Source organism: Lithobates pipiens, unplaced genomic scaffold (assembly GCF_037356315.1).
Source record: "Lithobates pipiens isolate NorthernLeopardFrog02 unplaced genomic scaffold, aLitPip1_a1.2 Scaffold_25, whole genome shotgun sequence".
NCBI lineage: Eukaryota > Metazoa > Chordata > Amphibia > Anura > Ranidae > Lithobates > Lithobates pipiens.
In genome coordinates, this window is record NW_027507787.1 from 78,125,922 (window position 1) to 78,153,089 (window position 27,168).

Here is a 27,168-nt window from a genome sequence, read left to right on the forward strand (position 1 = left end):
AATAATAGAAGGAAGTATCGGGAGCAATCTGAACGCTAATATCTTTGCGTATACCTTAACATCGGTATTAAGTAGAGATATCGGCCTAAAATTTGCCGGAGTAGTAGGTTCTTTACCTGGTTTCGAGATCGTGACAACATATGCCTTAAGCATCTCTTTAGGGAAAGAGGCCGAGGACACTGCTGCTGCATACACCTGTTGCAGCGTTGGAGACAACTGCTCACCAAAGGCTTTATAATAGTCATTGGATAGGCCGTCCGGGCCAGGGGATTTACCCAGCGGGAGCGTGCCGATGACCCTTTCGATCTCAGACCTAGTCACTGGGGAGTTAAGAGTAGCTAGCTGTTCCTTCACAAGCTTTGGCAACCTAATACTAGCTAAGAACGCTTGTATGGCATCGTCGGTAGGCTTAGTAGTGTTTGGATCTTTGCTCAGATTATAAAGTGTTGCATAATATTTGGCAAATGATTCTGCTATCTCTTGCTGGTTAACAAGTTTCCCATTGCCTTGAGGTCCTAATAAATACGGTATTCTAGATTCAGTTCTAATGCCTCTAAGCCTCTGTGCTAAAAACTTGCCTGCTCTATTACCGGAGGAGTAGAAGGACATACGCAGTGAGCGCACATATTTTTCATTTTGCTCAATTAACATAAGTCTGAGATCGGAACGAGCCCTGGACAGCTGTTGAGCTAAATTTGGGTCAGTATTAGATTTGTTAAGGGATTCAAGAGTTTTTATGGTGGTAAGCAGTTGATCCACCTTGTGTGTCCTCCGCCTCTTCTCTCCTGCACAAATCTTGATCATCACCCCTCTAATATATGCCTTATGGGCACACCATAAAACCATCGGGTCATCCACCGAGCCTTCATTGCAAGCAAAGTAGTCCTTCAGATGCGCTCTAATGCTGGCAGCATGTTCTGGCATTTGAAAGATACGGGAGTTGGCTCTCCAGATGTAAGCTGGACCAGGAGTGCGACCCTCCATCACCACCATGGATACTGGGGCGTGGTCAGACCACGTAATGTCATGAATAGTGGACGTAGAAATTAACTGCAGCAACTGTTTGTCAACAAGCATTAGGTCAATACGGGAGTATGAGTTATGCCTGGAAGAAAAAAATGTGTAGTCCCGCTCGTCGCCGTGCTGGCACCTCCACACATCATACACATCTGCAGCATGTAAGAAAGGTTGCAATTTAGGAGGGGACCGCTTAGCGACTGTAGTAGAGTCCAAGGTGGAGTCAGGGGTGATATAGTGTGATCACCACAAATAATTAGGGACCCCCATTGAATATTTGCAATCCTCCTATACAATCTTTGCAGGAACCGAATTTGGTGGGTGTTAGGGGCGTAGAGATTGACCAGGGTGTACTGCTTGCTGTTAAGCTCCCCTTGTACAATTAAATATCTACCTGCAGAGTCCATGTGGAGCTCTTTCAGCACAAAGGACACAGAGTCTCTAAGAGCAATAAGGACCCCTCTGTTTCTTCGGTGCGCAGGACATAAAGAGGGTCGGGAAATTTTTGTGTTGGAATTTTGGTATGTTACCAGCTTCAAAATGTGTCTCCTGTATAAAAAGGACATCAGCCTTGAGTTTGAGGGCCTCCTTCCAGGCTGTGGAGCGCTTTGCTGGGTGATTCATCCCGTTAGCATTAAAGGAAACTACTTTGAAAGACATATCTGTCTGGTAGTGAATGATACTCACGAAACCTGGAGAAGGTGGTACTAATGTCCTGTATGGTTCCGCTGGGACCGTGCGATTGTATGAGTCCATTCGCCATATTTGTTGTTCTCTAGAGAGGAAGAGGACGACCAGACCAAGGGAGACATAAATGAGAAGGGGAAAAAGATAGGGATAAAGTCATATCCATAAAAAGGAAACAAAACATTAGTAAAAAAGCAGGATTCAACAAGAACCAGAGGGCGGAAAAACCGTCCATTATTACAAGGGGGGGGAAGAAACGCACTAATGCTCCATAGTGCTACAAGGCCCCAATATGTATCCGTATACCCCTCGGCTCAGGAGGGAAACAAGTTAAGGATTACTTTTCTTCGAGTTTTTCTTCTTCTTATGCGACACTGTGTGCCATCCATCAGGGGAGTGCGTCATTTTTGCCAATGAGGGTTAGTCTGCTGCTTGCACGGGCAGTATGGCCAGGGAGCGTAACAGGGCCAGGCCCTCTTCAATGTTAGTCACCACAGTGGTGTTGTCCTCGTGTGTAACAGTCAGTTTCACTGGGTAACCCCATCTATATGGGTTGTTGTGGTTTCTCAGGGCTTTGGTCACCGACACCAACGACTTCCGTTTTTGCATTGTATACTGCGAAAGGTCCGCAAACAACTGAATGTGAGTGAATTTTTCAGGAGGAAACTGCTGTTTGCGAAACGCCATCATGAGCTTCTCCTTGGTTTGGAAAAAGTGCACCCTCATTAACACATCTCTAGGGATATTATCTGGCAGATGAGATGGTTTGGGTAACCTATGGATGCGATCCACCTGCATCTCCGCTTCGTCCGTAGAGGGAAGGAACGCGCACATGAGTTCCTTGGCATATTGTTGTAAATGCGTAGGAAGGACGGTTTCAGGGACTCCTCTTATTTTTATATTATTCCTTCTCGACCTATCTTCAAGGTCTGCGATTTTGCTTTTAAGCCATGCGATTTCATCCGCCTGCTCATGAAAGGCATCAATTAATGTATTATGGGAAGTAGCAAAGTCCCCCATTTTTGACTCAATGTGTTCCACCCTGCTACTCATCTCTCCAACTTCATTTTTAAAGGAGCTAACACACTTCAGCATGTCTGCGTGCATAGAAGTGCGGAGGGAGAGCAGCATCTCCTTGAGCATAGTATCTGATACAGGCCTATCAGCAGTAGGGAAAGCATTGAAGGGGTCTGATAGCTCCCTTGTGTCTTCCAAGGAGTCCTGGTCTGTGCTCACCTGTCTGCAATCTTCTTCCAGCCTGGGTTTAGATTTTACTGGGCTGCAGGAATTCGGAGTGGACGCCGCTGGAGACCGTCCACGCTGAGCACTGGTCGTTTCAGGGCTTGATTCATCCGTCCGGGAGCCACATGAGGGAGGTGGAGGCGAGTCTGCTCCACCGGCGCCATCTTGCCTCAGGCCGCGCTCCGCCGGCCTAAAGAAATCCACTAATTTCTTTGGTTTGGCCGCCTCTTTCCTCCTGCGGGACATAGCGCCTGGGTCTACGGATATTCCGGTTACCGGGGTCGTATACGGATCCTCGTTTCGTCGCTTCTTTGTCGGTAAGGGCCCGTAGCTGGAACGGAGCACACAGCTCAGGCGTCCATACACTAGCGCGCGGTAGCCACGCCCCCGTTTGGTCAGTTTATTTTTCACCATCCATGTCCCATGGCAGAGATTTCCCTGTTTGTCTATGGGGCAGGAAGTGAGAGAAATTCTATGCAAATTAAAGGAATCCATTGCCTGCCTGCCCCCCCCCCCCCTCCCCAGGCCCTCACAACTTGTTTCCCCACTCAAAAATTTCAGGGCGGGTCTTAAACAGGAAGAGGTGGGCCATATTAAAATTAGAGGGTGCACAAGTTTAGTCAGGCCAAGGGCAGCACAAACCCTAAATACACTACTGCACACAGCCCAGCTCTGGATCGAGCCTGCAGGTGTGTCACCATAAAAGGAGATTCTAGAGTGCTCTGTGCAAAACAAATTGCATAGCGCGGGTAAGTATAATGTTTTTGTTATTTTAATTATTTTTAAAAATCCTCCATTGCCTCTCTCTTGCTGCTACAGGGGGAGAGCAAAGTGAACTGCATGTGTAAGGGTTTTGAAACAGGGAGAACAATCACACTGAACGTATGGTGAATCTTGCCAAGCTATTCTTACAGGAGAGAGCTCATCGCTTACAATTAAAATTTTACCACTGGGCTTTAGGGGTGCCGGTCATGGCTAACAGGTAAGGGTATTTAAATTAAGCAGCATTTTCCTAAGCTGCACATTTTTCTTGTTTTATTGAATGGGGACGCTCAACCGCATAGCCAATTTTAAATGATCTTAGCCTTTAAGCAATTTTGTCAATTAATGCCAACTTGTCATGGACAAGCGGTATTTGAAGGATATTGCCTTCAGAAGTCATTTTCATCTATGCCCTGTGTATGTGCAGTTTAGGTACCAAACCATCCAGCCATGCTAGTCAACCCATCTGTTGGCACCTTTATAATCTATTTTAGCAGTAGGAAAAAAAAAAAAAAAAACATTGACGTTGGAGTATATGCAGTAATTAAAGAAGCAGAAATGTATCTATGCTGTTCTTTTGCATGGAATAAAAATATGAATGATTTAACTAGGCCATTGTTATTTTCTTGTTTTCTATGTCAAAATGTTGAGAGCCAAATAAACTCGGTGTCAAAAGTGCAAAACCATTATTAATTTTTGTCTAGAAAATGTAGACATAGTTAATTAGATATTTTTCAGAGCTGCTTGATAAATATCAAATACATTATTTACTGTCAAATATCAATAAAGAATGTCAACAGAGTTATTAACAAAACCTTTCTTTTAATAGAAAAAAAAAAATATACACCTGAAGGCAGCACAGCTTTTTCTAGTTTCTAAAAGTATTACAGTAGATCTAGTAAATAAAAATATTATCCTGCACTCAGTATATCAAAAGCACAAACCCAAAAGAAAAAAGAGAACTGATGCACGTAAGCACCAGCTGGGCAGACCATTCTAAATAATGAGACAACTATTATACGTGGGAAGCAGCCCCAATCAATGTTAGGTGATTACCTTACACTAAAGTGCAAACCTAAATCACAATATTACAAAAAAATATATAAACAAATCCATAAAAGAAAATTAAACAACACCTTGGTTCACATTGGTGCAATTTGCCATGCGATTTGATAATTCAAAATTGCATAAGTCGCACCCCATTGCCGGCAATGGAACCGTTCAAATCATTGTGACTCAAGTTGCAGCGACTTTGAAAAAAGTTCTTGAACTACATTTTTGGAAATTCATTGCGACTTGCACAGACTTCAGTTAAATTAAGTCACAAGCCGCAATGTAATTGGAGTTTTCAATTCCACTGATCTGAGGCTTTGAAATAGCTGTGCAGTAGCAAGATTTTAAAGCCACACTGGTGTGAGCCAGGGCAAAAGGTTCTGTCAACAGAGCAAGTAAAAATATGAAAACCCCTAAACTCTGTCAGGGTTGGGCTCAGTCCTCCTTTCTCTGAGCTTGGCTGACTATCCTTTCCGTTTACTGAACTTTGGCTATGTTTTGACTATGTTTGTTCTTTTTACTTTTATTATTAAACAAGTGTGAGTTAACTGATTTAACTGTATTGCTCACTCACCCTCCCCCCTTTCTTGGCCTGCCAGGATGAGTGCTCGGATAAGGGCTTGGTATGGATTGGAGGGACCCCATGCCATTTTATTTAAATTTCTATTGCCAGCTAATTTGGCAATTTTTTTTTATTCAACTGTCAGCGGGAAAGCCTGCTGACAGCCGATGGCTCATCCGTTGTTAAGGATGCGGTGGCTGGCTTCCCCTATTGACTGTGCACTTAACCTACTGACTGTGCACCGAACTTAAGGTTGGCCCGAACCACTCGCTCATTCCTACTCATTACAGTATTGTGTATATGACTAAAGAAACAATGTAATACAAGTCTTACTATTGATATATAGTTAGATAAACAGTGGAGGGGAAGGTGTTCCATAGTCCTGCCCTAGAGTAAAGACACTTTTCCTACATACATACAGTGCAGTGAGGCATTCAATTTGTTCAACGTTCAAAATTGATAAATTTTTAATCACTGAATTGAAAAAGTTTATATAATATATATATATATATATATATATATATATATATATATATATATATATATATATATACACACACACATTTTTATTCAAATGTGGCAAAGTGAACAAACAAAAGAAAAATCTTCATTAAATGATTACAATGACTCTTTAAATCTCCTTTAGCTTAACAAAAACAGCATTATTTGGAAATGACACTCTGATAACCACCTAGTCATTGATTTCAGCAATATGTGTACAGTTATAATTCAACTTGAGTTCGATGTAAAATGCTATTTGAATTTCAGTCCAAATTTCTGAAATTTGGACGAATGTCATTGTGTTATATGGAGCGTTCGGTACAATTTGGTTATATTGTAATTCAGGTATTCGGATATATCTGAATCTCCGAATAACGAAAAATTAATATTGGGCGGCACAGTGGTGTAGTGGTTAGCACTCTCGCCTCGCAGTAAGAAGGGTCGCTGGTTCAAATCCCAACCACGACTCTACCTGCCTGGAGTTTGCATGTTCTCCCTGTGCCTGTGTGGGTTTCCTCTGGGTACTCCAGTTTCCTCCCACAAACCAAAGACATGCAGGTAGGTTAATTGGCTTCTGTCCAAAATTGGCTTTACTAGATGAATGGGGACCTTGGATTGTGGGCTCCTTGAGGGTAGGGACCAATGTGAGTGTGTAATGTACAGGGATAGTGACAATTGTAGACACTCAGGTTGAACTGGATGGACTGGTGTCTTTATTCAACCTTACTAACTATGAAACTATGATTCTGAACAAAACTAGCCGCAAATGTCTATTGAAAGGATCACCAAGTTAAAATAATAAAATGTCTGGAAAAAAATAACGTAGCCACCAGACTTGTAAGGTGAAACTTTTTGAATTTATTCTCTGGAGCTTGAGATACACACTTTTAAGGTTTAACTACACTGCAACGACTGATCATAAATCTAAGAAATACTTTAAAACAATTTAATGTCAATTGCATTAGATTTGAAAGAGAAGATATGTTCTTCAGCAACAGTCAGCTCCCAGCTGAAAATTGATCTAGCACTACATAATATGCCTACCAAAATGCAATTCCTCTCCATTTTTGCAAGGCTTTGTTCAGACTTGTATGTTTACATACTGAAAATCACTTGCCATTGGCTTGAATCTGCTTCTACTGCAATATAAGCAACAGTATCCGTTTTAGAATATTATAAACACTGCATTATATATAGTATTATTATAGATGGTTATAGTTTTTGTTTATACATATGTGTGATATTTTTAGGGTAAAGGGATTTTTAAATGTCGCCTCCAATATACAATACACAACCAATACATATATAAAATACACAGCACAATTGAAATAATAAAAAAAAAAGGCAACATTCATACTTTTCCAGTTATGTACTTGTTATACACATATTACAAATGATCACTCATATGGATTAAACATTGTAAACATCTTATTTCACCAGCAGCAAATTGCTGTCAACATCTTTTATAGATAAATCCACTTCATCAGGAGTGAAAAAGGTTACGTAGCATCCATAAATTTCCATAGCGTTTACAATAGTGATTGCACCTAATCTATAATATAATAAATAATAATTAAAATTATAAATGTCATGCTTTTCAACCCCAAACAAATGACCCATGGTCAGTAGTTCCCGAACATACACTCTTAGGATATTTACATAAACCATAAATTAGCTAAGATCTCATAGTAAATTAAATAGTTTCCAAAAGGGAATAAGCTGGAAATTACTTTTATATGGAGCGAGGTGCAAAACAGGGACAAAAATTAAAGCAAATCAAGAGACAGGAAAATGTAATTTTAATTCAAGGCAGAAACATAGGGCTCCAATGGCTTACAAGGTCATGGAACAAAGTACTTACCAGGATTCAAAGTGGTTCTGTCACAAGATGAAAAAAACAATCTCCGCTTCCTTCTATGCCAAATCCAAATATGCCAGGCCAAATCCCTCATACCCTATTTTACTTCCATCTCCCATGAAGGTGGATGAGCTATCGCAATGCCTTCCCACTCTGTGCAGCATTATAATTATTAATATCCACTTATATTATTGTGGTGGATGTGAAAGGAGTACACATTCACCATGATAATAGTGGATACTAATAATTATTACAGGATTTCTGTACACCTTGGGCTACAGGGGCAATTTCCAGTTATTCCCTTCTGTGATGATCTTAGTATTTACGCCTCATGGAAAAATCTGAGGTATGCATTTATGAAGCAACTAGTGATTCAGATTTTTTTATTTTTTTGTAAGTGTACAGGTATAACTAAATCTCTCAGTGCAGCAAGCATTTAAAAGCACTCATAAAGCTTTTATCAAACTTCATGCAGTTTTCTTGAAGCTTTTAAGGAGCTTTCAGCTCTAATTTGGGAATGTTTTTAGCTGCTCTCAGGCTTTCAACATGTTTCAAGTAATGCTAAAGCTTTCTGAAACCCTGCTAATTATTGCCAGCGGCTTATTGAAAGTAAAAGCCATGACTTTTATTAAGATATGTGTATAATATCCATAAATTGAGGCTTAAGGGTGCCTTAAAGGATTCGAAAATGCTGTTTGAAGGTTGTTAAACATGGGAGTTTCTAGAGCCAGGCACACAGGGAACATGCCTCTTGTGTGGAGTGCCCTGGATCGGACGTTTCTTTTTTTACTTCAGTTGTCTAGGGTTTTACCGCAATCAAGGAACTACAGGTATTTACACAAAACATGGTGTAAAAGTGTATCCTTACTGAATTAAAGATGTATAAAAAAGTGAAACAGGTTCAAAGGCACAGAGGAAAGCAGTGAATCTATCCATACACATGCATACAAAGACAATCAACCTTATCGGTTAAAGCACATAATTATACACAATTAATTGCTACTTAGCTTCAAATTAGAGACTTCAATTCTTATAGTTGCTAAGATCCCTTCCTATTTAACAAGCTGTTTTGGAACCAGTTAATGTTTTTTAGGTTTAAATAGAGGAAGAACCCTTTCATCTACATTGTAGCTACAATTATTTTTTTTACATACAGTACTGTATGCTATAAAGATTACTAAAATAGGTATGGCACACTGTGACCATCCACTTTTTTTTTTCAGTTTCAGTGCTGCAGTCACACTTGCAATACAGTACTAACGCATTCCCCTGTCAGACCAAATGGAAGGCTCAGGGATCATTAGCCCTGTCTCTCAGGTCTGATGAGTGCACTATTTTAGGGAGGGAGGGGGAAGATTACTGTACTGGGAGGTGGATTTAGGGTGGGGAGAGCACTGTATTAGAGGAAATTTAGGAGAGTAGAGATATCTATACTGGGGGAGGGGGGGATTTTGGAGGGATGAGAGACCTGTACTGGGGTATTAGGAAGATCTGTACTGGATGGATTTGGGGTGGGGGGAGGAGAACTATTCTGGGAGGATTGGGGGGGTGTTATCTGTACTAAGAGGGATTGCACTGGGAGGAGTGGGTACTCTGTACTGGGTTGCTTTACTTTGAACTGGTCTGTGTGTTATGCACTCCTTACCCTTGCACTTTGTGAGTTGTATACTCCTGACCCCTATACTCTGCATTACCCACTCTTGGTATTATGCACTTTTGATCCTCTGCATTCTGTAAGTAATGCACTTCTTACTAATGCACTCTGTGCCTTAAATAGTCCTAACTTCTGCACCTTATACACTCCTGACCCCTACACAATGTGTATTATGCAATAATGCAGTACATGTCGCTAAAGTTATTTGACTGTATAGTTCTACGTTGTATGTGACATGTGTCCAGATATGTTGCTAAGAAACATTTGTTAACCATCAATAGGGTCATTCATTTCAGCCAGTTTTTTAATCTTGGAAAGACATCACAGCTATGCACCATGGGCTCTGACCACTCTCCACCCAGTGCAGCCCCACTTGGACACACACTGCGACTCCAGGCAAGAGCAACCGGGAAGGACCCACCATCACACAACAGGGTGTCTTGTAGTTAATCAATCTTTATTAGGAAAAAGATATAATGACACTCCCCATGGGATTTTTTAGCAGCAAATGAGAGAGAGACATTGATAAAAAAAATTCAAAATGTTTTATTATTATTAAACACTATAGTGTTTAATAATAAAAAAACATTTTGAAAAAAAATGTTTTTTATCAATGTCTCTCATTTGCTGCTAAAAAATCCCATGGGGAGTGTCTCTATATCTTTTTCCTAATACAGCTTTGGGCTGTGCAGCTTTTCTAAACCCAGCAAACATGTTCTAAATTTGTTTGTAGTTAATCAATCTGGTTAGCCCATATATTCAGTATTTGAATGAATGATGTTGAAAGTGAATAGTCATAGAGGTCTATCTAGTAGAATAATAAAATTAACATTAAGTGGGGTTTTACTTGGAACATAAGGAAAATTAGTCAACAGTATTGTTTGTTATGGAAATGATATTTATCAGACTTTGTTTGCGTTATACCAATCTAACCAGGGTTTCCAGTTTGTTTGTAGTGAGTGGGTGTTATCCTGGGAAAAAGCTAACATAACTTCATAAGAGATATGTAGATTAGTGGTTTTTAGTACTTCAGTAAAGATCGGAGCCCATGTTTGTTTCCAATGTCTAGCAATTTCCAGTCTTACACTTAGTATATGGGAAACTATTTTTCTTATGGGGGTGGAATTAAGTCTATTCCTAGGGATAAAATGGCCATCCCCGGGTTTTTGGGAACTTGTGTACCCATTATTTGATTTATAATGTTAAAAAAAGGCTGACCAAAAGGGTTGCAATAAAGGGCATTTCCAAAATATGTGGATTAGTGATCCTCTATTGCCACATTGTCTCCAGCACGGTGGGGATAATTGCGGATCAAAGCCTGCTATTCTTGTGTGAGTTAAATATCTTAATAATAATTGTTGATGATGTTCCCATAGTTTAACACGTTTAGTGGCTCTGTAGGTAGATGACAGTGCTTTTTTCCATTGGTCATTGGAGTAAGAAGAAGTCAGATCAATTTCCCACATCCTCACAGGAGGATTTGGTGAATATTGATTTTTGATTTAGACTATTATAAAATAGGGAAATTACCTTAATTGTGGTAGTAGGGTTTGTAAAATATAGAGATATTCTCCATGGTAATGGAGGGATTAGGAATTGTTGCTAATAAATGTGAAATCTGGATAAAGGTAAACATGTCGCTAGTTTTTAATCCATATTCTTTTTGGAGTGTCCTAAAGGTTTTGAGTGAAGGGCCAATTTGGAGATCGTTAACAGTTGTGATGCCTTTGGATAACCAATGTCTAACATTTAAGTTGGGTATTAACCACTTTCAGACCGGACCATTTTGCTGGCTTAAGACAAGACCCCTTTTTTCGATTCGGCACTGCGTCGGTTTAACTGACAATTGCGCGGTCGTGCGACGGGGCTCACAAACAAAATCAATGTCCTTTTTTTTCCCACAAACAGAGCTTTCTTTTGGTGGTATTTGATCACCCCTGTGGTTTTTATTTTTTTGTGCTATAAACAAAAATAGAGCGACAATTTTGAAAAAAATTGATTTTTTTTACTTTTTGTTATAATAAATATCCCCCAAAAATATATAAAAAACATTTTTTACAAAATAGGGAATAGTTTTGTGGCATTTTTATTAATATTTTACTAGTAATGGTGGCGATTAGCGATTTTTATTGTGACTGCGAAATTATGGCGGACACATCGGACATTTTTGACACATCTTTGGGGCCATTGTCATTTATACAGCAATCAGTGCTATTCAAATGCACTGATTCCTGTGTAAATGACTCTGGCAGTGAAGGGGTTAACCAGGGGGTGGCAGTGTAGGGGTTAAGTGTTCCTAGGGGCGTGTTACTAACTGTGGGGGGCTGGGCTGTGTGTTTGTGATTGGAGCAGAGATCAGTGTCACTTGTTGCTAGGGAGAACGGGGAGATGCTGTTTACAATGGCATCTTCCCGTTCAGCCTCCCCGTGAGATCATCGTGGGTACCCCAGCGGCGATCGAGTCTGCGGGACCCGTGACCGGACTCACAGGAGTCCTGACCGGCACCCAAGCGCGCTGCCGGTGGCGTGCATGCGATGGCAGGGCTGCAAATAGAAATGGACGTAACTGTATGGCAATTGGCCTGCCCATGCCATTCTGCCGACGTACATCGTCGTGCACCGGTCAGGAAGTTGTTAAGAGTTGAAGACTTGAGACAGGTAAGGGGATGGGCTTTGAAGGTTAATCCTCTATAGGAATTTTTAGGAGTATTTTCCAAGCCTGTAATGCTGCTATCATGGTAGGTGAAATTTCTATGAGAATTTGTGCCATGTATATCGGCTTGGTTTTTAAAGTGAAAATGAATTATTATTATTTTTTTTTAAATGCAATCCTTACTTCTCATCACTGTGCCTTATATCTTGCATTCAATATATCAAGCACCTAAGCTAGCCTTACACCCCTCAAATTACATCTGTCAATTTTTGTCCTATATAGACACAGTTATAATAATAACAGGTTTCAGTTTAAAATAGAAATTGAAGAGGCGCATGCGCGGCAGCTCCGAAGATGGCCACATAGACCCGGAGCTCCGTCCCGCCCTGGCAGACCGGGACTGATAACGGCGCCCAGAGAGCCAGCATTTGCTCAGTGACACTTCCGCAGAGTGGCGGAATCTTCAGGGATCACCCCAATGTACTCCGGGGCTGTCAGGAGAAACGTTGAACCCACCTTCGAGGCAACCCGCTCTTCTCAGGCAGAGGCGAAAATGGCGGCCGCGCCTCACCATTCGGACGCGGCCTACTCGGCCGGGACACAGCTGGCAGTCTCTCCCTCTCCTGCCCGGCAACGACATACAGGTACCGATCGCTCTGACATGGCATCCCCAGCCTCCACAGTGTCCCTTCTGGAGCAATCCTTCCCAGACATGGATTTTCCGCCCTTAGGGGCTAATCTCCCCCAGCCCCAACACCTAACACAGCCTGGGGATTTGGGCCTACTGCAGCCGATCAACATGACTGAACTCTTTGCTAAATTTGCAGACCTCTTGGACAGGGGCTTACATAATACGGCTACCAAAATCGCAAATGACATTAAGGCAGACCTCCAGAACATCGGATCTCGCATTGAAACTATTGAATCCAATCTGGATGCAACAATTTCCAGATCAAATCAAAACTCTGCTTGCTTACAAGTTTTACAAGAGCAACTGGAAACTGCCAACGCCAAAATAGATGACCTTGAAAATAGAAATAGGAGGTGCAACTTTAGAGTCAGGACTCCCTGAATCTTACAAGGATGTTCCTGAGACAATACAGGCCTTCATTAAAGAACTGCTTCCCGACATCCCACAACACCATCTAGAGCTTGATAGGGCTCACAGGGCCCTTAGGCCCCCCCGGGAAGATGGCCTGCCCCGAGATATTGTAGTGAAGCCTCACCACTTCACAGTGAAAGAAGCAGTCATGAAGAAATCCAGATCCATGCCCAAGATCACCTTTCAAGGTCACCAATTACAAATCTTTGCTGATATCTCTCCCTCCACCATTCAAAAGAGACGCACCTTGAAGCCGCTACTTCAAATTTTAATGAACAAGGAAATTAAATATTGGTGTCTCTTTCCGTTCCAATTGAAGATGCTCTTCAAGGGCAAGCCCTACACCTTCAGCTCACTTCCAGAAGGGGAACAGCTTTTCCTGCGACTCAGCCTCATCTCTCATGATCCAATCGCTATGCAACAGGAGCCCTCTCCTCACTCGGCTAAAAGGCAACTTTCTTCCAGCCCCTCCAGTCCACTGAACACTATGTGGAAATCTGCAAGACACAAGAAGTCAAAGGACAACGTCCCTCCTTGATTCAATATGATCTGTTTTGTTTATAAGTATTGGGACTTTAGGGGGGTACTAGTCCCCTCTCGGGGGGCCTTGAGCGGGGGATACGCCTAGAAACTATATCACCTTATAGGTGGAGGCGGTCCTCAAGGTCTCCCTCTGTGATGGAGGGAGCTGGTCACCCCTTTTCTTCCCTCTTTACGTTGCCCTACTCAAGAGATTTTCCTCTCCTGTTTTTTTTTTTATCTTCTCCTGGAATTTGGGGAGGTTTGGGCGATTACTTATGTTAATGTTGGTCCTGGGGCCTTATTTGAAAGCTTAATTTTGTTTAGAATTTCTTAGATGGTCCTATCTGCTAGGGTGGTGCTCATGCACCCCATCCTGCCTAGTGAACTTGGTTTTGACCCTTCACTGGTCAGGATTACTCTCTGTCTCTTTCCCCCTTCGGGATTGAGATTAGGGGGGTTTTTGTATTATTTTATGTGGGTGGTTTTTTGCTCCACCCGCATCGGGGGTCATTATTGTCACCCTTCTTCTCTTCTCTGTACCTCTCTATTCCCTTCTCTTGATCACTCTCTATTCTTTCTTACTTCTAGAAGTCGTCCGGAGGATGAGCGCACGGTCCTCACACATACACGCTGAAGTTACAAGCTGGTCTGATGTTGTCCTGGACTATGAGTCTACGAAGGGTAAGTGCCTTTGTTTATCGGGGTATTCTCACTCCTCTGCTCGATGGCGGTAACTGACCCAGACGAAACACCCCTTAAGCTAATCTCTCATAATGCCCAAGGTCTAAACTCCCCGGATAAACGACGGAAAATATTTCAACATTTTCACTCCCAAAAAGTTGATGTAGCACTTCTGCAAGAAACCCATTTCCCTAAACGCTTCCATCCTTCCTTTATTCATTCTAAATTCCCTTATTTCTCGCTGGCTAGTGCAGATGATAAAACGAAGGGGGTGGGAATATTTTTTTCCAATAGATGTAAATTCTCTCTCAAGTCAGAACTTAAAGACCCAGAAGGTAGATTTATTCTAGTGATTGGAGAGCTGGATGGACATCTTTATTCATTCATTTCATATTATGCCCCCAACAGAGGACAATATGCCTTCTTTAAGCGTCTGCTGGACACCGTTTCACCTTTATTGGAGGGGACTGTAGTTTTTGGGGATGATTCGAATACGGCCTTTGACATGGGTATGGACAAGGCACGCCCCCCGGGTAAACGCCTTGTTCGACCCACTAAACAAAGTCTGCGTATAGCCAAACTAATCTCTCAACATGGGCTGATTGATATCTGGAGAGAAATGAATCCATCCCTGAGGGACTTCACCCATTTCTCCAGCCCCCACCAATCTTTCTCGAGAATAGATCACATATTGGTCACTTCCCATACCATTCCGTTAACAAACAGAGCTTTCATTAAAGACGTAGTCTGGTCAGACCACTCTATGGTGGTAATGACCTTCCGACGCCCTGGAGTGGTTCGACCCAGTAGGAGATGGCGTCTTAATGAATCTATTTTGAGCGATCCGGGCAGAAAAGCGGAGATTGACCTCAAACTTAAAACTTTTTTTCAAATTAACGACACTCCGGAGGTTGGACCCTCATGCCTTTGGGCTGCTCATAAGGCGGTTCTCAGAGGACACCTTATCCAAATTGCTTCTCAAATTAACAAAGCACAAAAATCCGAAATTGTCAGATTGGAGCGGGAATTCGCAGCTCTATCCAAAAGGCATAAGGCTCACCCCTCTGAGGTTCCCATCTCGGACCTGGATGCAGCTCGCACTTCCCTAAACTTGGCACTCACTACTAGAGCTGAGAAATGGGTCCGCTGGAATCAATCCCGATTTTACTGCCAGGGTGATCGGATAGGCACTTTTTTAGCACATAGACTTTCCCCGAAAAGCAAACACACTGCTCTTCCCAAAATTAAAATAAATGGTAGTACCCTCTCCCAAAACCCCCAACGCATAATGGAACAATTTCATTCCTTCTTCCAATCCCTATACAGTAATAAGGACTGCCCGACGCAAGCGCAGGTCGATCGGTTCCTCAACACGGTACAAAACCCAATCTTGAAAACTTCACATCGCCAGATTTTAGATGCTCCTATCTCGCAGGAAGAAGTCTGTGCAGTGATCAAAAAATTAAAGCCCCACTCTGCTCCTGGCCCGGATGGTTTCTCTATACCCTATTACAAATCCTTCTCCACCACTCTAGCCCCATACCTTGCTCGTTTTTTCAATGAGCTCAGGAGAGGGGGTCCCTTAGAAGCTTCTTCTAATATGGCCTATGTAACGGTTATCCCTAAACCAGATAAGGACCCTAGCGCAGTTTCCAACTATAGACCAATTTCCCTCATCAATAATGACCTAAAGATTCTGACTAAAATCCTTGCAGACCGCCTGGCCTCTTTCATTAGTTTGTATATCCATAAAGATCAGGTTGGCTTTATACCAGGTCGACAAGGTTCTGACCAGACGCGTAGAGCCATTGACCTGATTTCTATCCTGAACTCCAACTGGGATAAAGGAGCTCCTAGATAAGGCTGCCTTCTTTCTCTGGACCTGCAAAAGGCGTTTGACTCAGTTCACTGGCCGTTCATTTTTTCGACTTTACAGCGTTGGGGATTTGGAGAACCTTTTCTCAATGTTCTGCGGGCTCTCTACTCAAATCCCTCAGCCCAGGTGCATCTGCAGGGATTTTACTCTGAATCTTTCCCCATTTTGAGGGGGACAAGACAAGGATGTCCTTTATCCCCTCTTATTTTCGCCATAGCGATTGAATCTTTAGCAATTTCTATTAGGAACGTTCCTAATATCCAGGGCACATCTTGTGGCTCCCAAACTCACAAATGCGCATTATTTGCGGATGACATCTTACTTTTTGTCTCCTCTCCCCTCACATCTATCCCTAACATTTGTCGCCTCCTAGATGACTTTGGCTTGGTATCTGGCCTCAAGGTCAACTACACCAAATCTCAAGCACTTAACATTAATCTAATGGGCTCGCTCATCTCTAGGCTCCGAGAGAGCTTCAGATTCTCCTGGAACGACTTGTTTATCACATACCTGGGGATAAATCTGACTCCAAGGGTGGATCTCCTCTACCAAACTAATTATCCACTGCTATACAAAAAACTAGAGAGAGACCTCTTAAAGTGGTCGGGGCTTCCTATGACCTGGCTAGGAAAGATCAATGCCATCAAAATGACACTACTCCCGCGTATACTTTACTATTTTAGAACCCTTCCGATACCAATAAACAAAAGTCACCTTGGGCACTTCCAAGCCAGGGTCATCAAATTTATTTGGGGGAAGGGCAGTAGTAGATTAGCCAAGTCGGTCTTATATAGATCTAGGACAGAGGGGGGACTGGGTCTGCCAAATCTGCTCTGGTATTTCCAAGCAGCACAACTTTCACAGCTCTCCAGGATCTACTCACGCTGGGAACACCCTGACTGGATACACATTGAAAGACTAACAGTCCCACTTCATACCCTTGACTTCCTCCTATGGAGCCCTAGAAGATCCAGACCCCCAATTATGTCGCCGACATTGTCCCACTCATTTACTTTGTGGGACTCCCTCAGGGGCAACACTCACCTAATCTCCCCCTTAGAACCCTTGAAACACTTATTTCACAACCCAGACTTCTACCCGGGCCTAGATATCAGAGCATTCCAGTGGTGGCTAGACAAAGGGCTCTACAGAATTGGACACTTTCTTAGACCTTTAGGCCCTCTAACGAAAGCCTTTTGCGTGAGTAAACTGGATATGCCCAGATCTGAATTCTTCAGATTCACACAGATTTCCGCGTTTCTTCACAAAAAATGCAGACCTTTCCTGGATGGCCCGCAAATTACCCCTTATGAACAATGGTGTGGGCAGGGCTTCGAGCAGAGGGGTGGGATCTCACTGATTTACAGGGCACTTTCAGGCAAACAGTCCAAAACCTCATATATGCTGGCTTGGGAAGATGATTTAGCCCAATCTTGGAACCTGGAGACTTGGCAACTGAATTTTTCCTGCTCATACAAGGGCATCTTGAATACCGGTCTCATAGAAGCGAGCATAAAAGTGTTTACCAGGGGGTACTTAGTACCCACAAAACTAGCTCACATCTTCCCATCAGCATCTCCTCTCTGTTTTAGGGGCTGTAACCTTAGGGGTGACATGTTTCATGTTTGGTGGTCCTGTCCCAGGATCCGTCATTTTTGGCGTAAAATTTTCTTCTGGATCAGCATAATCACCTCACGGCCTATTTTACCATCCCCCCTCATTGCACTCCTCAACTTCCCAGTCACGGGAGCACCCAAGATTACACAACGCCTCATCCACTTCATTTTACTGGGTGCTAAACTTACCCTGCCAAAAGCCTGGAAGACACCTTCGGTGTCACCCAGATTAGCTAAGAAAAAAATTTCTTGGATCATGAATCAGGAAAAAATGGCCGGTGTAATCTTGGATCACTCCGAGAAATTCTATCATACTTGGGAACCTTGGTCATCTTTTGTTGGAATCGTCCTTCCGCACTGAACTAATTTTTACTCCTGGCTGTCGCTCACCTCTCCGGACGACCTTCTCTTCCTCCCTCCTACCTTCTTTTACACTCCTTTACACTAATTTTCTCTTTCCTCCTCTATACTTTTCCTTTTTCTTTTGTTTCTCTTTGTCTACCCTCTTCTCCTCTCTTACTCTTCTTCCCCTCCCTGTAGGGGGCGCTCCCTTTTGCTGATTAAACCCTTTGGGGTTAGTTCATGTTTCACCTACTGGATTTTTTGATATATACGCTAAAAGGAAATCTTCATTTGTTCTACTGTGTTCTTTAATGTTCTTCCTGCCAGATAGTGTGTGCATCTCACCTGGGCTCCACCCAGTTACATACTTCCTAGTTCTCACCTGTTATACTTCAAATGCATGAACAGCGTAGGTGGCTGACCCAGCCCTTTTGCTGGGGGGCGGGGGGCTGGGGGGAGTTGCCCAGTCACAGTGTGCTCTCATTTGGGGCGGCTGAGCGATCTTCTCTGGGCCCATCTCGGCCCCGGGCGGAGGAGGTTAAGGAAGGGTCTCCGGGTCCCCACAAATTGGGGGGACCCCGTCGCCCCCCTTTTCTTGATTGTATTGAATTTACCGCACGCTCTCATCCTCAGACTGATTGAAGTTATTCTTTTGCCTTCTATATTGCAACAATGGTCTGTTTTTTTTTTTCCTTTTGTATTTTCCCAGCGTGATGTATCTGACTTTACGGGGGCGTCTCGCCCTGTTGCAATTCATTATTTCTATGTTTTGTAATCTGTTTTTTTATAACAATAAAAATCTATTGAAACTAAATAGAAATTGAAGATAAAACACTTATGTGTGTGCGTATATGTGATATAAATATCTCTCTCTCTATATATAGGTAGATAGGTAGATAGGTAGATAGGTAGATAGATAGGTAGATAGATAGGTAGATAGATAGATAGATAGATATTCAGGGTGGAACACCTCTGTAGTGTCTTTCACTTCCTTTAGAGATTCACATCCAATGCAGTACTCCTGCTTCCACCAGATATGTAACAGAAAATTGGAGATACAATCTCCGTTTCTGTTCAAGAGAATTTTACTTCAATCTTTGTGTGTATACAAGACTGTCATTCATTAAGTTGCATGTGTAGTATTTCACATACTGATCAACTTTTATTGGCTAATATGTGTAAGTCACCCAAGAGAGCTGTGGTAGTGTGGTACCCCACCAGTGTATGTACACAGATTTCTCAACCAGGCAGGTTGAGGGGCTCCAGTTTATTTGCTTATTTGGGAGTAAACTGGATTTTCAGTTTCCTCCTTATTTACTAAAGTCCACTTTGGGACCTGGAGCCTGGGGATTTTGTAGCGATCCGGGTAGGATGAAATCCCAAGTCCTGGGTCCAGATTTTGAGATATACCAGCATACTGACTGTTTAGGTGTGTGCTGGGCTATTTGTAGACACCTGCCCATGGTTCTGGGCTCCACCCTCTCAAGGAGTCCAGGCTTGCAAAGGAGAAGCCAGAGTGTGCACTGGGAGAAGCCAGAGATCCAAGCCTGAGGGTCAGAGTAGCACATGGCTGTTACTTATATGGACTGACAAGGGAACGGTCTATGGTAAACAAAGGCTTGACGGCCTGATCCACATGACTGTATGTACAGTATAAGCCAGGAGACTCTGTATTTTCCGTTTGTGATTACTATTGTGAAGTTAAAAACCCCTGTGTGGGAATTCTGGATAGACAGTTCATTTAATTTTTGCAAATTGGGCTGTGCGTGCTGCACAAGTACAATAAAGAGATTTGATTGGCAGCATTTTTGTATAGATATACTAAGAGCAGGGTTTACCCTTATGCTGTTTGCTTTAATAGCAAAATGTTTCTCAAAGTTGTTAGCCTAATTAGGCTCAACAGGATAATAGTATTAGTTATACATTTTTATTAGTTTGGTGTGAATAAGTCTTTGGGGTTTGAGCTTTATTTATACATTTAGTTTTGCTTTTTTTTTTTTATTACATTTTTTTGTATTTTCGTGCATTTTTTTGCATTTAGATTTGATTTTCTTTTATTACTTTTCATATTAGGAAGTATATTTTTATATTGTGCAATTGATAATATGTGGGGGATATAATGTATGAAATAGTTAATGGGGAGATTGGTCAAGGGACACCTGTGTGCTCTCGAGTGGCAGGACAGAGTCCCTGTCCGAAACTGTGCAGTGTGTATATGCATGAAGATTGAAGTACAATTCTTTTGAACAGAAACTGAGATTGCATCTCCATTTATTTGGGGGGGGGGGGGGGGGGTGTTGAGGCCTATCAGGACAATGTAGACAAAGGAATACACAATGGTTTATCAGCACTGTTGGCTTGCAGTGCACAGGTTAATATAAGGTTCCCTGATAGGGCCTGAGGTGGAGCCATGCTTAGAGGAGAGGTTATAAAAACCACCAGGTGGAAGTGGCTGGCCTCTTCGTCTGAACACATGAGGGGAGGGAAGCAAACAGGAAGATCACTGCATAACCATGACACACCAACTGCGGAGTAAGGCAAATAAAGCGGGATACACACTATAATTTTTTTATTGTTGAACCCAGCAAAAAAAAATAAAAAAATCTCCATACTAACGCAAACAGTCTTAGTGCTGAAATCTCCTCCACTGAGCTATTGTGTTCTGACGGAAATTCCAGAACATGCTGATCAGCGCTTAGTTACTGCCAGCACTGATTGGATGCTAGTTCAACAAAAGTCTATCCTAAGACAAGCTTCTGTCATACCAGGGGCTGTACACACTGCCTGAAAGCCTGCCTGTTTCTGCTGAACCGACCGTTTTAGGATGGTTTTCAGCCCATATGTACTCAGCGAGCTGTTAGCATAACTATTAATATAATTTTGAGCCTTGTATTCTGCTGTAGAGTCTTAGGGGAGAATAGGATTGGGTAGACCTTGCTGTCTGTTAGTATTGTCCGATTTCTTGTATTCTGAGACAGTGACGAGTGTACCTTCTGAATGAAAAATAAATTATGTAATAAATCTTAAAGTGGTTGTAAACCCTTACAAACCACTTTGACCTACAGGTAAGCCTAGATTAAGGCTTACCTGTAGGTCCAAGAAAGGCATCATTCAGATATCAGCTTTTACAGCCGGGGATTCTCTACACCAAAAGAATGATCATAGCAGCTGTTCTGCTGCCTGATCATTCTTACGGGTGTAGCGCCCACTAGACATGTGCAGAGTAAAATATTTTGTTTCAGAATTTCGTTTTCATCCGAAAAATTACTTTATTTAGTTACTCCCGAAATTCGTTTTTATTTTGTTTTTCGTTCAAAAATTGCATTCGTCCGAAAATCCACATGAAATATGGTCGAATCTGTCTTTGAAGGCTTATGGTGTCTGTCGAATGTATAAAGAAGATTCGACGGAGCTAGTATATAGCATACTTTGTGTGAACTTTAGAACCCTATTAAAGTCTATGGGACTCCAACATTCAAAATCTAAAGTGCTCATTTTAAAGTCTAATATGCAAGTTACTGTCCTAAAAAGTGTTTGGGGACCCGGGTCCTGCCCCAGGGGACATGTATCAATGCAAAAACAAGTTTTAAAAATGGCAGTTTTTTCAGCAGCAGTGATTTTAATAATGATTAAAGTGAAACAATAAAAGTGTAATATTCATTTAAATTTCATAGGGGGAGGGTGTCTATAGTATGCCTGTGAAGGGGTGCATGTTTCTGGTGCTTAGAACTGTCCCTGCACAAAGTGTAATTTATGCAGGAAAAAAAGTCCTTTAAAATCACTCGCAGCTATTATGAATTGTCGGCTCCATAATACACAGAACACTCATTGAAAGTCATTGAAAAAAATAAAATTTTTTAAAAAAAACGTGGGGTCCCCCAAATTCAATTACCAGGCCCTTCAGGTCTGGTATGGATATTAAGGGCAACCCCGCGTCAAATTAAAAAAAAATTGACGTGGGGGTCCCCCTAAAAATCCATACCAGACCCTTTATCCGAGCACGCAACCTGGCAGGCCACAGGAAAAGAGGGGGGGGGGGACGAGAGAGCGGCCCCCTCCCTCCTGAACCGTACCAGGCCACATGCCCTCAACATTGGGAGGATGCTTTGGGGGTCTGTGACCCCTCAAAGCACCTTGTCCCCATGTTGATGCGGAGAAGGGCCTCACCCCGCACAACCCTTGCCGGTGGTTTTCGGGGTCTGCGGGTGGGGGGCTTATCAGATTCTGAAATCCCCCTTTAACAAGGGGACCCCCAGATCCCGCCCCCCCCCTGTTTGAAATGGTAAGGGTTTTGTACCCCTACCATTTCACAAAGAAAGTGTAAAAAATAGTTAAATAAGACAAACACACTTTTGAAAAATTCCTTTATTAAAAAAAATAAAATAAAAAAAAAGATTCCAGCGGTGGTAATCCACTCTTGCTATCCAGCAATGGACGATCATCTCTCCGGGGTCCAGCGATGGCTGAACTGAATCAGTGCAGCGAATCCATCCATCTTCTGTCTCCACGGAGGAGACACTGCGGGGATTCCGGTGGCCTGACGTTTGTTATATGCGGAGGGCAGGGCCACCCATCACCTAACCCCCCCCCCTCTGACGCAAGGGGAAACCCGGGCTTCCCCGTGACGTATGGGTGACCCCGCCCCCTCTGATGTAACGGAAACCCGCCTTTGTTACATCAGAGGGGTGCGGGGTCACCCATACATCACGGGGAAGCCCGGGTTTGATCGAAGCCAGGATATTTTTTTTTTTTCATTTCAGGCTTCCCTACCTAGAGATGAGATGTGGGGTCTTATTCATCCCATATCTCACTGTAAAGAGAACCTGCCATGCCCTATTCCTATTACAAGGGATGTTTACATTCCTTGTAATAGGAATAAAAGTGATCAAAACATTTATTTTTGGGAAAAAAGTGTAAAATTAAAATAAAGTAAAATGAAAAAAAAATTACATGCTAGGTATCTATTTACTCGGCGTAACTTCATCTGTCACATTATGCAAAAACACTGGGCTAACTTTACTGTATTAAATTTTTTTTATAAAGCACAAAACTTTTTTTTTCCCAAAAAAAGCTTTCGAAAAATTGCTGCGCAAATACCGTGCAAGATAAAAAGTTGCAACGACCACCATTGTATTTTCTAGGGTCTTTGCTACAAAACATATATACACACACACAAAAAAAATCTTGATATTGCAAAAAATTGCAGGAAAAAATGACAACTTCAAAAAATTCACCATGCCTCTTTCTAAACACTTTGGAATGTCTTTCCAAAAAGGGGTCATTTGGGGTGTATTTGTACTTTTCTGGAATGTTAGGGTTTCAAGAATTTAGATAGGCCATCAGTACTTCAAGTGTGATTAATTTTCAGATATTGGCACCATAGCTTGTGGACTCTATAACTTTCACAAAGACCAAATAATATACACCAAATTTGGGATATTTTTACCAAAGATTTGTAGCAGTATACATTTTGGCCAACATTTATAAATAAAAATTACTAATTTACAAAATTTTATAACAGAAACAAAGATTTATTTATTTTTCTACAGGATTTTCTGCCTTTTTTATTTACCGTATATACTCGAGTATAGGCCGACCCGAATATAAGCCGAGGCCCCCAATTTACCCCCAAAAAAACTGGCAAACTTATTGACTCGTGTATAAGCCGAGGGTGAGACATGCCTGTCCATCCCTGTGTGTGTGTCCGTCCATCCCTGTGTGTCCGTCCATCCCTGTGTGTCCGTCCATCCCTGTGTGTCCGTCCATCCATCCCTGTGTGTGTGTGTGTCCATCCATCCATCCATCCCTGTGTGTGTGTGTCTCCATCCATCCATCCCTGTGTGTGTGTGTGTGTCTCCATCCATCCATCCATCCCTGTGTGTGTCTCCATCCATCCACCCATCCCTGTGTGTGTCTCCATCCATCCACCCATCCCTGTGTGTGTGTGTATCCCTGTGTGTGTGTGTATCCATGTGTGTGTGTGTGTGTGTGTGTGTGTGTGTGTGTCCAGCCTACCTTTGTCCCGAGCCTCCGTCCCGTGCCTTGCCTCCTTGCCTCCGTTCCGTCCCGTGCCGTCCCGTGCCGTCCCGTGCCTTGCCGTCGTGTCGTGCCTTGCCTTGCCTTGCCTCCGTCCCGTCCCGTGCCGTGCCGTGCCTTGCCTTGCCTTGCCTTGCCTCCGTCCCGTGCCCTCTTCGGCGGCCATTGTAAAATTCAAAAGCCGCGCCTCCTCCTTCGCCTGTGATAGGCGGAACACTGAATTTCCCAGCAGCCTGTGTTCCGCCTATCACTGACGTCGTATCATCCTCGTCCGTAGTACGAGGATGATACGATGTCCGTGATAGGCGGAACACAGGCTGCTGGGAAATTCAGTGTTCCGCCTATCACAGGCGAAGGCGGAGCCGGAGGCGCGGCTTTTGAATAGTAGAATGGCCGCTGTCTGTCTGCTCGACACGCTGATCGAGCGGGCAGACAGCGATGACTCGAGTATAAGCCGAGGGGGGCACTTTCAGCCTCAAAAAAGAGGCTGAAAATCTCGGCTTATACTCGAGTATATACGGTAATAGCGCAAAAAATATAAAACCCAACTGTGATTAAATACCCCACCAAAAGAAAGCTCTATTTTTGTGAAAAAGGACAAAAATCTCATATGGGTACAGTGCTGTATGACTGAGTAATTGCCATTCAAAATGTGAGAGCACCGACAGCTGAAAATTGGTCAGGTTAGGAAGGGTGTTTAAGTGTCCAGTGGTTAAGTAGTTAAACTATAACTACTTTCAAACTATGGCTAAAATCTATAACTTTTTGAGTTATAGAGGTGTATTTGATTACTGGATACAACGCAGTGGTTTTAGGTTTTAAATGATTAACTTCTAAATCATAGCACTAAATTGAATAGAACTTAGGCCGCGTACACACGCGCGGACTGTTCGCCCAACCTTGTTCGGCAAACAGTTTCATCAAACAGTCCGCTCAAAATTTGCATGAGCGGACTTGCCCACACACGAGCGGACTGTTTGACGAACAAGGTTGGGCAAACAGTTCGCTCAACTTTTGAAATGAACGGACTCGCCCACGTAAGGAGGAGGCAAATCCGCCCATTTCAAGCGCGTGTACAGGTAGGCGGGGCCCGCGAAGGAGACGTCGCGGGCTCCGCCGCCTGGAATGGGCTTAAAGGGGAACCCCAACGCCGAAAAAAATCGGCGTGGGGGTTCCCCCCAAGTCCACACCAGACCCTTGTCCGAGCACGCTACCCGGCCGGCCAGGAAAGGGGGGCGAGCGAGCGCGCCCCCCCTCCTTAGCCGTACCAGGCCGCGTGCCCTCAACATGGGGGGTGCCTTGGGGAAGGGGGGGCCGCGCGGCCCCCCCCACCCCAAAGCACCTTGTCCCCATGTTGATGAGGACAAGGGCCTCTTCCCGACAACCCTGGCCGTTGGTTGTCGGGGTCTGCGGGCGGGGGGCTTATCGGAATCCGGGAGCTCCCTTTAAGAAGGGGGCCCCCCGGATACCGGCCCCCCACCCTATGTGAATGAGTATGGGGTACAATGTACCCCTACCCATTCACCTGTGAAATAAAGTACAAATAAAAACACAACACAGGGGAAAAAAATATTTTATTGCACAGCCGGGGGTCTTCCGTCTTCGGGGGTCTTCTCGCCGGACTCCTCCGCTATGTGTGTGTAGCTCTTTTGCCAGCGGAGGAGTCCGGCTTTCTTCCTCCCCGCCGCCGGCCTCTTCTCCCGACTTCGGGGGTCTTGTCCCCCTCTTCGGTTCTTCTGCCGGGCCACCGCGCCTGGTCCGGTGGCCCGGTCTTCTGTCGCCGTCTTCCGTTCTTCTGTCGCCGCCTTCGGTTCTTCTGCCGGGCCACCGCGCCTTCTTGTAGCTCTTTTACAGGCGGTGGCCCGGTCTTCTGTCGCCGCTGTCGCCTTCCGTTCTTCTTCTTGTTCTTCTTGTTCTTCTCCAGGAGATGTTGACACGTCGCTCCCTCCGGCCGGAATGCCAGAGCCGCCCTGCGCTGTGACTTATATAGTGACAATGGGGCGGTGTCACATGGTATATGTCACATGGGTTGGTCACATGGGTTGATGTCACATGGGGACTATGACATCGTAAGGGGGCGGGGTCACCATGTGACCAACCCATGTGACATATACCATGTGACACCGCCCCATTGTCACTATATAAGTCACAGCGCAGGGCGGCTCTGGCATTCCGGCCGGAGGGAGCGACGTGTCAACATCTCCTGGAGAAGAACAAGAAGAACAAGAAGAAGAACGGAAGGCGACAGCGGCGACAGCGGCGACAGAAGACCGGGCCACCGCCTGTAAAAGAGCTACAAGAAGGCGCGGTGGCCCGGCAGAAGAACCGAAGGCGGCGACAGAAGAACGGAAGACGGCGACAGAAGACCGGGCCACCGGACCAGGCGCGGTGGCCCGGCAGAAGAACCGAAGAGGGGGACAAGACCCCCGAAGTCGGGAGAAGAGGCCGGCGGCGGGGAGGAAGAAAGCCGGACTCCTCCGCTGGCAAAAGAGCTACACACACATAGCGGAGGAGTCCGGCGAGAAGACCCCCGAAGACGGAAGACCCCCGGCTGTGCAATAAAATATTTTTTTCCCCTGTGTTGTGTTTTTATTTGTACTTTATTTCACAGGTGAATGGGTAGGGGTACATTGTACCCCATACTCATTCACATAGGGTGGGGGGCCGGTATCCGGGGGGCCCCCTTCTTAAAGGGAGCTCCCGGATTCCGATAAGCCCCCCGCCCGCAGACCCCGACAACCAACGGCCAGGGTTGTCGGGAAGAGGCCCTTGTCCTCATCAACATGGGGACAAGGTGCTTTGGGGTGGGGGGGGCCGCGCGGCCCCCCCTTCCCCAAGGCACCCCCCATGTTGAGGGCACGCGGCCTGGTACGGCTCGGCAGGGGGGGCGCGCTCGCTCGCCCCCTTTCCTGGCCGGCCGGGTAGCGTGCTCGGACAAGGGTCTGGTGTGGACTTGGGGGGAACCCCCACGCCGATTTTTTTCGGCGTTGGGGTTCCCCTTTAAG